Below are 10,850 nucleotides of genomic sequence, written 5' to 3'. Positions count from 1 at the left end.
GCCTGTGGAGAAAGGGGAACCCTCTTCCACTGTTGGTGGGAATGCAAGTTGGTGCAGCCTCTTTGGAGAACAGTGTGGGGATTCCTCAAGAAATTAAAAATAGAACTTCCCTATGACCCTGCAATTCACTCCTGGGTATTTACCCCAAAGATACAGATGTCGTGAAAAAAGTGCCATCTGTACCCCAATGTTTATAGCATCAATGGCCACAGTTGCCAACCTTGGAAAGAACCAAGATGCCCTTCAACGGACAAATGGATAAGAAAGATGTGGTCCATATACACTATGAGTATTATGCCTCCATCAGAAAGAATGAATACCCAACATCTGTAGTTACATGGACGGGACTGGAAGAGATTCTGCTAAGTGAAATAAGTCAAGCAGAGAGAGTCAATTATCATATGGTTTCACTTATTTGTGTAGCATAACAAAAAGCATGGAGGAAATGGGGAGTTAGAGAGAAGGGGTTTGGGGTAAATTGGAAGGGGAGGTGAATCATGAGAGACTATGGACTCTGAAAAACAATCTGAGGGGTTTGAAGTGCGGGTGTGTGGGAATTTGGGGTAACAGGTAGTGGATATTATAGAGGGCATGGATCGCATGGGTGTGGTGAAAAAATAATGATACTGTTATGCTGAAAATAAATAAAGTTAAAAATAAATAAATAAAATATTTTAAAAATATATAAAATACTTCATATGTAACTCCTTCTCTATTTTCAAAAGTGAATGTCTTTCCCTCCTAAATGAAACATAAAAATATTCTCAATATCAGCATGTATAGTCAAATCAAGGTAGAACAAACAAGAGTTTTCTCTGAGTTTGACCACCAGTAATGAACATCAGGAATCAACAAGGGCTCTTCACAATACTGGCATCAGTTAAGAGATCTTCCTGTAATTCACTAGCTGTCTGCATACTCTCCTCATTGCCACCTTCATTTCTTGATTCCTGAATGTATAGATGACTGGATTCAGGAAGGGAGTGAAAACAGCATCAAAGATGTTCAGAAACTTATACAGGTGTATGATGGGAGATGGCCACATATAGACAAATATCAAATGACTAAATAACAAGAATACCACAGTGATGTGAGCTGAGAGTGTGGAAAGAGTCTTGAATGAACACCCTGAAGAGTGTTTCTGAACTGTAAGAATGATGATGATATAGCAATGATGATGATCAGCATGAAGAATGAGCCAACAGAGGTGAATCCACTACTGGCTGTGACTGGTAGATGTCTGTGCAGGCAAGTTTGATGAACTGAGGCAGGTCACAGTAAAAGCTGTCCAATACATTAGGACCACAGAAGGGCAAGTTTACCACAAAAGTCATCTGCACCACACAGCGGATGAGGCCAGTCATCCAGGCAGCCACTAAAAAGAGATACACATTCTTGAGTTCATGAAGGTCAGAGAGTGGAGAGGCTTACATAGGGCAACATATATGTCAAAGTCCGTGGCAATGAGCAGCACCATCTCCACACCACCAATGACATGTAGAAAGAAGATTTGAGCAATGAAGCCACAAAAGGAGATGACCTTATTCTTTCTGAAAAGATCATAAATCATCTTGGGAGAAGTGACTGAAGAAACTCCCAAGTCAATGAAGGAGAGGTTGGCCAACAGAAAGTACATGGGGGAGTGCAAGTGAGGGCCACAAGTCACAGTGAGCATGATGAGGGAGTTTCCCATCATGCTTGCCACATAAAACGTAGAGGAGAACACAAAGAGGAAAATTTGGATCTTTCAGGAGTTGGTAAATCCATGGAACACAAACTCTGACACCTCAGAATGATTCATTCTATCCATTGGCTTTGTTGGCACAGCTCCCTGAAGAAGGACAATAGGAGAAAATATCAACTATAATAATTATGTTAGTAGATTGGGAGAGAGGTCAAAAGTATGAAAGCCTGTTTCTACTACAGCATTAGGACCAACCTGATATGCTCATGTCCTCTTAACTTAGATTACCCAGAAGAATTGGTAGCTCTCATGTGGAGCTTCTCTCTATGACCAGGTCATGTCTGCATGTGATACCCTGTGCTTCCTCTCAGGGTTGATGCCATGATTACTCATGAGATATAACATAGTCAACATGAACCAAACCTTTTGATTTTGGGTTCAAAACTAATATGATCTGGCCCCAGTCACATAGAACTAATCACTGTTGCAGTCCCTTCCAAGTCCATAAGCCTTTATCTGGAAGACAGACCCTTCTTCTCTTCCATCCCAGAGCCCTGCTCTGGGAATATATCCATCTTTAATATTACTTAAATGTCTACAACACCTACAAAGTCTTGTTTTATCATTACTACCATAGTCACCAAGTTTTCTCTACATTTAACTCTCCGTTTCCTCCCAGGATAGATACTAAGATGCTTTTCATGAGACACAAGATTAGTCAAGTTGGGTAATAAGAATTCAGCACCAAATTTCTTTTTAAGATTTTATTTATTTGAGATAGAGAGAGAATGGGAAAGCACACAAGGTGGGAGAGGCAGGCAGAGGGAGAAACAAACTCCTCGCTGAGCAGGGATCCCGACTCAGGATTCCATCCCAGGACTCCAGATTGTGATCTGAGCCGAAGGCAGTTGCTTAACAACCTGAGCCACACAGGCACCCTCAGCACCAAATTCTTCTGATTTTGGTTTAAGACTAATAGAGCCTGCTTCCTTCACCACTTCTACACTATTTCATTCACTTCCAAAAGTACAAGCCTTACACTGACAAACAGACTCCTCCTCCTAACTCCCCACTTCTAGAACATATTTATCTTCATGGCTTCTTAAATTTTAACTATATTTGTGAGATATTGCTTTATATCATTAGCATTTAATTTACTGTGTCTTGTGTTTTGGTATTCTAAGCACAGTTCTAATTCACCAAAAGACTGTAAGCTCCTTGAAGACAGAGATTATGACTTATTTGTATTTAGATTCCCTGAAGTAATGAAGAAGTGGCCAACACAGAAATGCAGGTCCATAAACTGTTAGGAGTTCTCATCATGCTAGGCACAGAAATTGAGAGTGCTAAGAAACTTATCTAGCAATCTCACATCACAGCAAAACCCAGATGTATAATTTTGTATTTACTAGACTATCACTCCATGAAGGATGGGAGTGGCGAAAGGAACCTGTCTTGTCATTTGAGAAGCACTGCCCTAGAATACTGAACACGTGATCTGAGAAGTCTATATCATAGGCATCATGGTGCAATGAGAAGTATTTTTTCCAAACCTCTTTATAAGGACTTATCACATTACCTTGTAATTTTAATTTAGAGAAGCAACATAACATAGTGGAAAGAACACTGATTTTGGATTACAAAAACAAGAGTTATGTTCTGGTTCAGCTACTACATTTATATTGGGCAAGTTGATTAAATTCTTGAACCTCTGTTTATCTGTGAGATAGAGTTAATAATACTAACTTCTCTGAGTAAGGTGTAAAGATAAATTTGCCATCATTATTCAATGTGTAAATATTTAGCAAATGTTGATTTTACTTCCTTTTATTTTGCTTGTCCTTAATAGTGTTCAACATATGAGATTAAATGAATAAATATGAAAATAAAATGGCACTGGCCAGCACATACCATCAAAATTTCATATATAAAAGATATTACTTTTTTATTATTGTTATATTCAATTAGCCAACATATAATACATCATTAGTTTTTGATGTAGTGTTCAATGATTCATTAGTTGCATGTAATACATGTGCTCATCACAATAACTGCCCTTCTTAATACTCATCACCAGGTTACCCCATCCTCTCCACACCCCTCCCTTCTGTAACCCTCAGCTTGTTTTCCAGAGTATTCCAACAATACATTATGATTATCTTCTTTCACATAACAGACATAATAGTCATAATCTTTTAGTGATCAAGATAAATACCATCCTATGTAGATTAAATATATTTTCTCTCAAAAATCACTGTATTTCTTTATAGTACTTTCAACAAATGTAACTCATTGATTTTTATTTGTTTGTTTTTTCTCCTTCCTGATGTTACTGCAACCCCCACAAAGAACTTCATCTGTCTTGTTGCCAGTATATCCTAAAACCACACCAGGAATTTGTAAATATTTCAGGAAATAAATATTTGCTGAAAGAAGAAGATATATTTGGATAATTAAAAAAATGTGTCCAATTATATAAGGAATATGGGTAAAGAGAGTGCATAGTTCCTAAGCAACAGAGAAGATAGAAAACAAAGGATTCTGGAAGAGAAGAAGATTTGGGAAAAAAGATAATATGAGGAAAATTAAAATGGAAATTTAAGGGGCACCAGGGTAGCTCAGTGGGTTAAAGCCTCTGCCTTTTGGCTCATGTCATGATCTCAGGTTCCTGGGATCGAGCCCCACATGGGGTTCTCTGTTCAGTGGGGAGCCTGCTTCTTCCTCTCTCTCTCTCTGTCTGCCTCTCTACTTACTTGTGATCTCTCTGTCAAATAAATAAATAAAATCTTTAAAAAATGGAAATTTAAAAAAGATGAAGAAATTAGGAAAATATATGTATAATAATGAAGAAAAGAAGGCTAAAACTTACTTAAATTGAGTAAAAGGTAGTTTATGAGGTTATGATTTACATTACTTTCTGGATCCTCTTTTCACAAATTCTGTAATCACAAATAATGGCATTATGTTTCCAAGTGTCTTTTAGGTGCTAAGGCTCTTGGGAAAATGTCTCAATAAGCCTTTATAAGCTCTGCTTACAGAGCCATGGATTCATTTGCATTTTTTTTTTTTTTTTGGCTCTCCAGTCGTCATCAACTACATTAAGAGCTGAGAATTTTAAGAAAAGTGACTTTAAAGCAGAAAAAAATCTGAATGTGGAAATACACACAATAAAGATACAAACGCATCTTTAAATATCAGGGAATAAATAAACTTGAAAAGTTTGGGTCCTCACAAATTTAAAGTGACTTGAGACAGGGTCATATCCAAATCTCAGTCAAGAACAAAAGTCAGGGGGCGCCTGGGTGCCTCAGTGGGTTAAGCCGCTGCCTTCGGCTCAGGTCATGATCTCAGGGTCCTGGGATCGAGTCCCGCATCGGGCTCTCTGCTCAGCGGGGAGCCTGCTTCCTCCTCTCTCTCTCTCTGCCTGCCTCTCTGCCTACTTGTGATCTATCTCTGTCAAATAAATAAAATCTTTAAAAAAAAAAAAAGAACAAAAGTCAGAGATAGAGACAGAAAAATGTGTTTATTCACCTAAAAGTTATCAAATACAGGGAAAAATTCATGAACATGGTATTTTGAACTCACCTTCTCTTATATATTTATTATGTTTTGAAATTACATTTTTTTTAATTTAACAAGTGAAGTTTTATTTTTTCAAACATATTTATTAAGCTCTTACTATGTACCGGCATCACTCTAAGAACTTTAAAAAAAAAAAAAAAAAGAGCTGAGAGCAAAATCAATGGCCTCTGCCCTTATAGGTTTTTTTTTTTTAATTTTTTAATTGTTCTAATTACTTTTCAGTGTACTAGAGTTCACTGTTTACGCACCACACCTAGTGCTCCATGCAATACGTGCCCTCCGCAATACCCACCACCAGGCTGGCCCAACTTCCCACCCCCCGCCCATTCAAAACACTCAGATTGTTTTTACAGAGTCTGTAGTCTCTCATAGTTCATCTCTCCCTCCAATTCCCCTCGACTCCCTTCTCCTCTCCATCTCCCCATGTCCTCCGTATTATTTCTTATGCTCCACAAATAAGTGAAACCATATGATAATTAACTCTCTCTGCTTGACTTATTTCACTCAGCAGAATCTCTTCCAGTCCCGTCCATGTTGCTACAAAAGTTGGGTATTCATCCTTTCTGATGGAGGCATAATATTCCATAGCATATATGGACCATATTTTCCTTATCCATTCATCCGTTGAAGGACATCTTGGTTCTTTCCAGTTTGGCGACTGTGGCCATTGCTGCTATAAACATTGGGGTACAGATGGCCCTCCTTTACACTACATCTGTATCTTTGGGGTAAATACCCATGAGTGCAATTGCAGGGTCATAGGGAAGCTCTATTGTTAATTTCTTGAGGAATCTCCCCACTGTTCTCCAAAGGGGCTGAACCAACTTGCATTCCCACCAACAGTTGAAGAGGGTTCCCCTTTCTCCACATCCTCTCCAACACACGTTGTTTCCTGTCTTGCTAATTTTGGCCATTCTAACTGGTGTAAGGTGATATCTCAATGTGGTTTTAATTTGAATCTCCTTGCTGGCTAGTGATGATGAACATTTTTTCATGTGTCTGCTAGCCATTTGTATGTCTTGATTGGAGAAGTGTCTGTTCGTATCTTCTGCCCATTTTTGATATGATTATCTGTTTTGCGTGTGTTGAGTTAGAGGAGTTCTTTATAGATCCTGGATATCAACCTTTTGTCTGTACTGTCATTTGCAAATATCTCCTCCCATTCCGTGGCTTACCTCTTTGTTTTGTTGAGTGTTTCCTTAGCTGTGCAAAAACTTTTGATCTTGATCAAGTCCCAAAAGTTCATTTTTGCTTTTGTTTTCTTTGCGTTTGGAGGTATATCTTTTTTTTTTTTTTCATTTCTTTTCAGCATAACAGTATTCATTGTTTTTGCACCACACCCAGTGCAAATCCGTGCAATCTGTGCCCTCTCTAATACCCATCACATGGTTCCCCTAACCTCCCATCCTCCACCCCACCAAAACCCTCAGATTGTTTTTCAGAGTCCGTAGTCTCTCATGGTTCACCTCCCCTTCCAATTTCTCTTAACGCCTTTCTCCAACCCATCTCCCCTTGTCCTCCATGCTATTTGATATGCTCCACAAATAAGTTGCTGTGGCTGATATCGAAGAGGTAACTGCCTAGTTCTCCTCTAGGATTCTGATGGATTCCTGTCTCACATTGAGGTCTTTTATCCATTTTGAGTTTATCTTTGTGTATGATGTAAGAGAATGGTGGAGTTTGATTCTTCTACATATAGCTGTCCAGTTTTCCCGCACCATTTATTGAAGAGATTCTCTTTTCTCCACTGTATATTTTTTCCTGCTTTGTCGAAGATTACTTGCCCATAGAGTTGAGAGTCCATATCTGGGCTCTCTACTCAGTTCCACTGGTCTATGTATCTGTTTTTATGCTTGTACCATGCTGTCTTGGTGATCACAGCTTTGTAGTAAAGCTTGAAATCAAGTAACGTGATGCCCCCAGTTTTATTTTTGTTTTTCAACATTTCCTTAGCTATTCGGGGTCTCTTCTGATTAGATACAAATTTTAGGATTATTTGCTCCATCTCTTTGAAGAATACTGGTGGAATTTTGATTGGAATGTCATTTAAAGTATAGATTGCTCTAGGCAGCATAGATATTTTAACAATATTTATTCATCCGATCCAAGAGCATGGAATGGTCTTCCATCTTTTTGTGTCTTCTTCAATTTCTTTCATGAGTGTTCTGTAGTTCCTCAATTACAGATCCTTACTGTGAATAAACCTAACCAAAGAGGTAGAATGACTATTTAGAACATGTAGGTAAGAGAAGGTAGAAGACAATGTACAGAAGCTTTTGATTTTGATGAAGTCCCAAAAGTTCATCTTTGCTTTTGTTTCCTTTGCCTTTGGAGACATATCTTGAAAGAAGTTGCTGTGGCTGATATCGAAGAGGTTACTGTCTATGTTCTCCTCTAGGATTCTGATGGATTCCTGTCTCACATTGAGGTCTTTTATCAATTTTGAGTTTATCTTTGTGTACAGTGTAAGAGAATGGTCGAGTTTCATTCTTCTACTTATAGCTGTCCAGTTTTCCCAGCACCGTTTATTGAAGAGACTGTCTTTTTTCTACTGTATATTTTTTCCTGTTTTGTCGAAGATTAATTGATCATAGAGTTGAGGGTCCATATCTGGGCTCTCTACTCTGTTCCACTGGTCTATGTGTCTGTTTTTATGCCAGTACCATGCTGTCTTGGTGAGCACAGCTTTGTAATAAAGTTTGTAATCAACAGCTTCTGCACCACAAAGGAAACAGTCAAGAAACAAAGAGGCAACCCACCGAATGGGAGAAGATATTTGCAAGTGACAGTACAAACAAAAGGTTGATATCCAGGATCTATAATGAACTCCTCAAACTCAACACACAGAAAACAGACAATCATATCAAAAAATGGGCAGAAGATATGGAGAGACGCTTCTCCAATAAAGACATACAAATGGCTAGCAGACACATGAAAAAATGTTCATCATCACTAGCCATCAGGGAGATTCAAATTAAAACTACATTTGAGATAGCACCTTACAACAGTTAGAATGGCCAAAATTAGCAAGACAGGAAACAAGAGGGTTTGGAGGGGATGTGGAGAAAGGGGAACCCTCTTCCACTGTTGGTGGGAATGTAAGTTGGTGCAGCCTCTTTGGAGAACAGTGTGGAGATTCCTCAAGAAATTAAAAATAGAACTTTCCTATAACCCTGCCCATGCACTACTGGGTATTTACCCCAAAGACACAAATGTAGTGAAAAGAAGGTCCATCTGTACCCCAATGTTTATAGCAGCAATGGCCACGGTCGCCATAGTGTGAAAAGAACCAAGATACCCTTCAACAGACGAATGGATAAGGAAGATGTGGTCCATATACACTATGGAGTATTATACCTCCCTCAGAAAGGATGAATACCCAACTTTTGTAGCAACATGCACAGGACTGGAAGTGATTATGCTGAGTGAAATAAGTCAAGCAGAGAGAGTCAATTATCATATGGTTTCACTTACTTGTGGAACATAACAAATATAATGGAGGACAAGGGGTGTTAGAGAGGAGAAGGGAGTTGGGGTAAATTGGAAGGGGAGGTGAATCATGAGAGACTATGGACTCTGAAAAACAATCTGAGGGGTTTGAAGTGACGGGGGGCTGGGAGGTTTGGGTACCATGTGGTGGGTATTATAGAGGGCACGGATTGCATGGAGCACTGGGTGTGGAGAAAAAATAATGAATACTGTTTTTTCTGAAAATAAATAAATTAATTTTTAAAAAAAGAAGACAATGTAAAAATGGAGAGGTAACAAAAATAATTTCATATATGTGCAAATAGGAAAATAATAAATCCTACTTGTGTCCATTTGCTATATTCCCACAACACTGTTTTTGCTATCCCATTTGCACTTCATTGTCTCCATTTATTTGAAGATTTATTGTGTCTCTCTTAATATTTGCTAAGTATTTCGTATCATTACTAACCTTGTTCACTCTGAACTGGGTCGGACCACCAGAACATCTACTTTATTTCTATTTATTTCATGGTTAGCAGAATATTACAAATGGCCAACCCTAGTCAAACTGAAGCAGGGAAGATGCTCTGTCAATTATCTGGATGGAAATGCCCCCCCAAAACTCCAACTTAATGATAGTTTTATATAAATGACAAGAAGCTTAATCAGGACCCTTTAGTTATTAAGCTATATCTACTCCCCTCGCAAACCCACACATACACCTTAATAATCACATCTATGAACCAATTTCTGGCAGTTTATGAAGATGGCTGATTAAGTGAGAGATCTATTAGAGTATTACTTCCTCAGTTAATTTGTCATCCAATAATTATGAGTCAATCCTTGTTTTCAAACATTCTGAATAAAGCATTCCTTGAATTCTCTATCCTCTTTGATTTTTTTTTAAGATTTATTTATTTATTTTAGGGAGTGAGAGACCATCAGCAGGGGTGGGGCAGAGGAAGAAGGAGCGTGAGGGAATCTCAAGTTGACTCCATGCTGTGCACAGAGCTTGAAGTGGGGCTCCATTTCATGACCCTGACATGACCTGAGCTGAAACCAAGAATAGAATGCTCAACAAAATAAATCACTCTGGTGCCCTTTGCTGTTTTTATCAGAAAACAAAGTACATATACCAAATAATATTTCAAAACTAAGGAGATTTTTTTTATTCTAAAAAAATAAGAATCAATTACTGTTATTTTAAATATTGACTATGCAATTTGTTTACCTTTTTGCACTTAATATTCTAGGGAAAAATCTTCCTAGTGCTATTATAAATTCTTTTATAAGCATTTATTTTAATAACTGTATTACATTCCATTATATGCAAATATTGTAACAGACTTAAAACTAATGTTTGGCATTTAAATTGTTCAGTTTTTCCACTGAAGAGGGTAATGAACATTTCTGTGCCAGAAACTTTTTCTGTCAAATAGAACTCTGCAAGGAGTACTATTGCACCAAATGATAAGGATCAAGATTCCTGATACATAACTCAAAAATTTTTTTTTAATGCTCGAATCAGACTGGTTTTCCCCCAGCAATGTATGAAGATATCTATTTCATTGAGGCTTCCTGGTTTTGATAATAACTACAAAATTCTTTGTAATTTAATAGGAAACTAATATATATTTTATTATATTTCTTTGATTTGTAAAGAGGAATGAATATACCTACACATATGGAGTTGACATTTGTGAATTCTTTCTTGGTATCAATTATGTCTAGTAGGTTTTGAAAGTTTTACTGAATGGTTTGATCTTTTTTATATTATAAAGATACAAACCTTTTGCCTCTCTATAGCATTTTAATTACAAGTATGATTTATGTGTTCCTTTGGAGCAAATTGTTTTTAAGGACTTATGAGGAACAGACTTCAGAAGTGTCTTAACTATTTTGTTAACTGTTACTATTCTATACTCATTTCTAATTTTTTATTATTCTTTTAAAAGTTCCATCTATTTTTTGTTTCAAAAAACTTTTTTTTAATGATTTTATTTATTTATTTGACAGACAGAGATCACAAGTAGGCAGGTAGAGAGAGAGGGTGAAGCAGGCTCCCTGCTGACCAGAGTGTCCGATGCAGGGCTCCATCCCAGGATGCCGAGAT

General features: G+C 37.6%; 1 pseudogene across 1 annotated transcript; it reads right to left on the bottom strand.

Annotated features, from left to right (window-relative positions):
- Positions 1-880: 880 nt before the first annotated feature.
- On the bottom strand, positions 881-1,810 carry LOC309867754 (olfactory receptor 4F3/4F16/4F29-like; annotated as a pseudogene). The gene has a single exon. The product of its transcript is annotated as an olfactory receptor 4F3/4F16/4F29-like (transcript).
- Positions 1,811-10,850: the final 9,040 nt, after the last annotated feature.

This window comes from Mustela nivalis (genome assembly GCF_964662115.1).
Source record: "Mustela nivalis genome assembly, chromosome: 6".
Taxonomy (NCBI): Eukaryota; Metazoa; Chordata; class Mammalia; order Carnivora; family Mustelidae; genus Mustela; species Mustela nivalis.
This window is presented reverse-complemented; position numbering and strand designations above follow the sequence as displayed.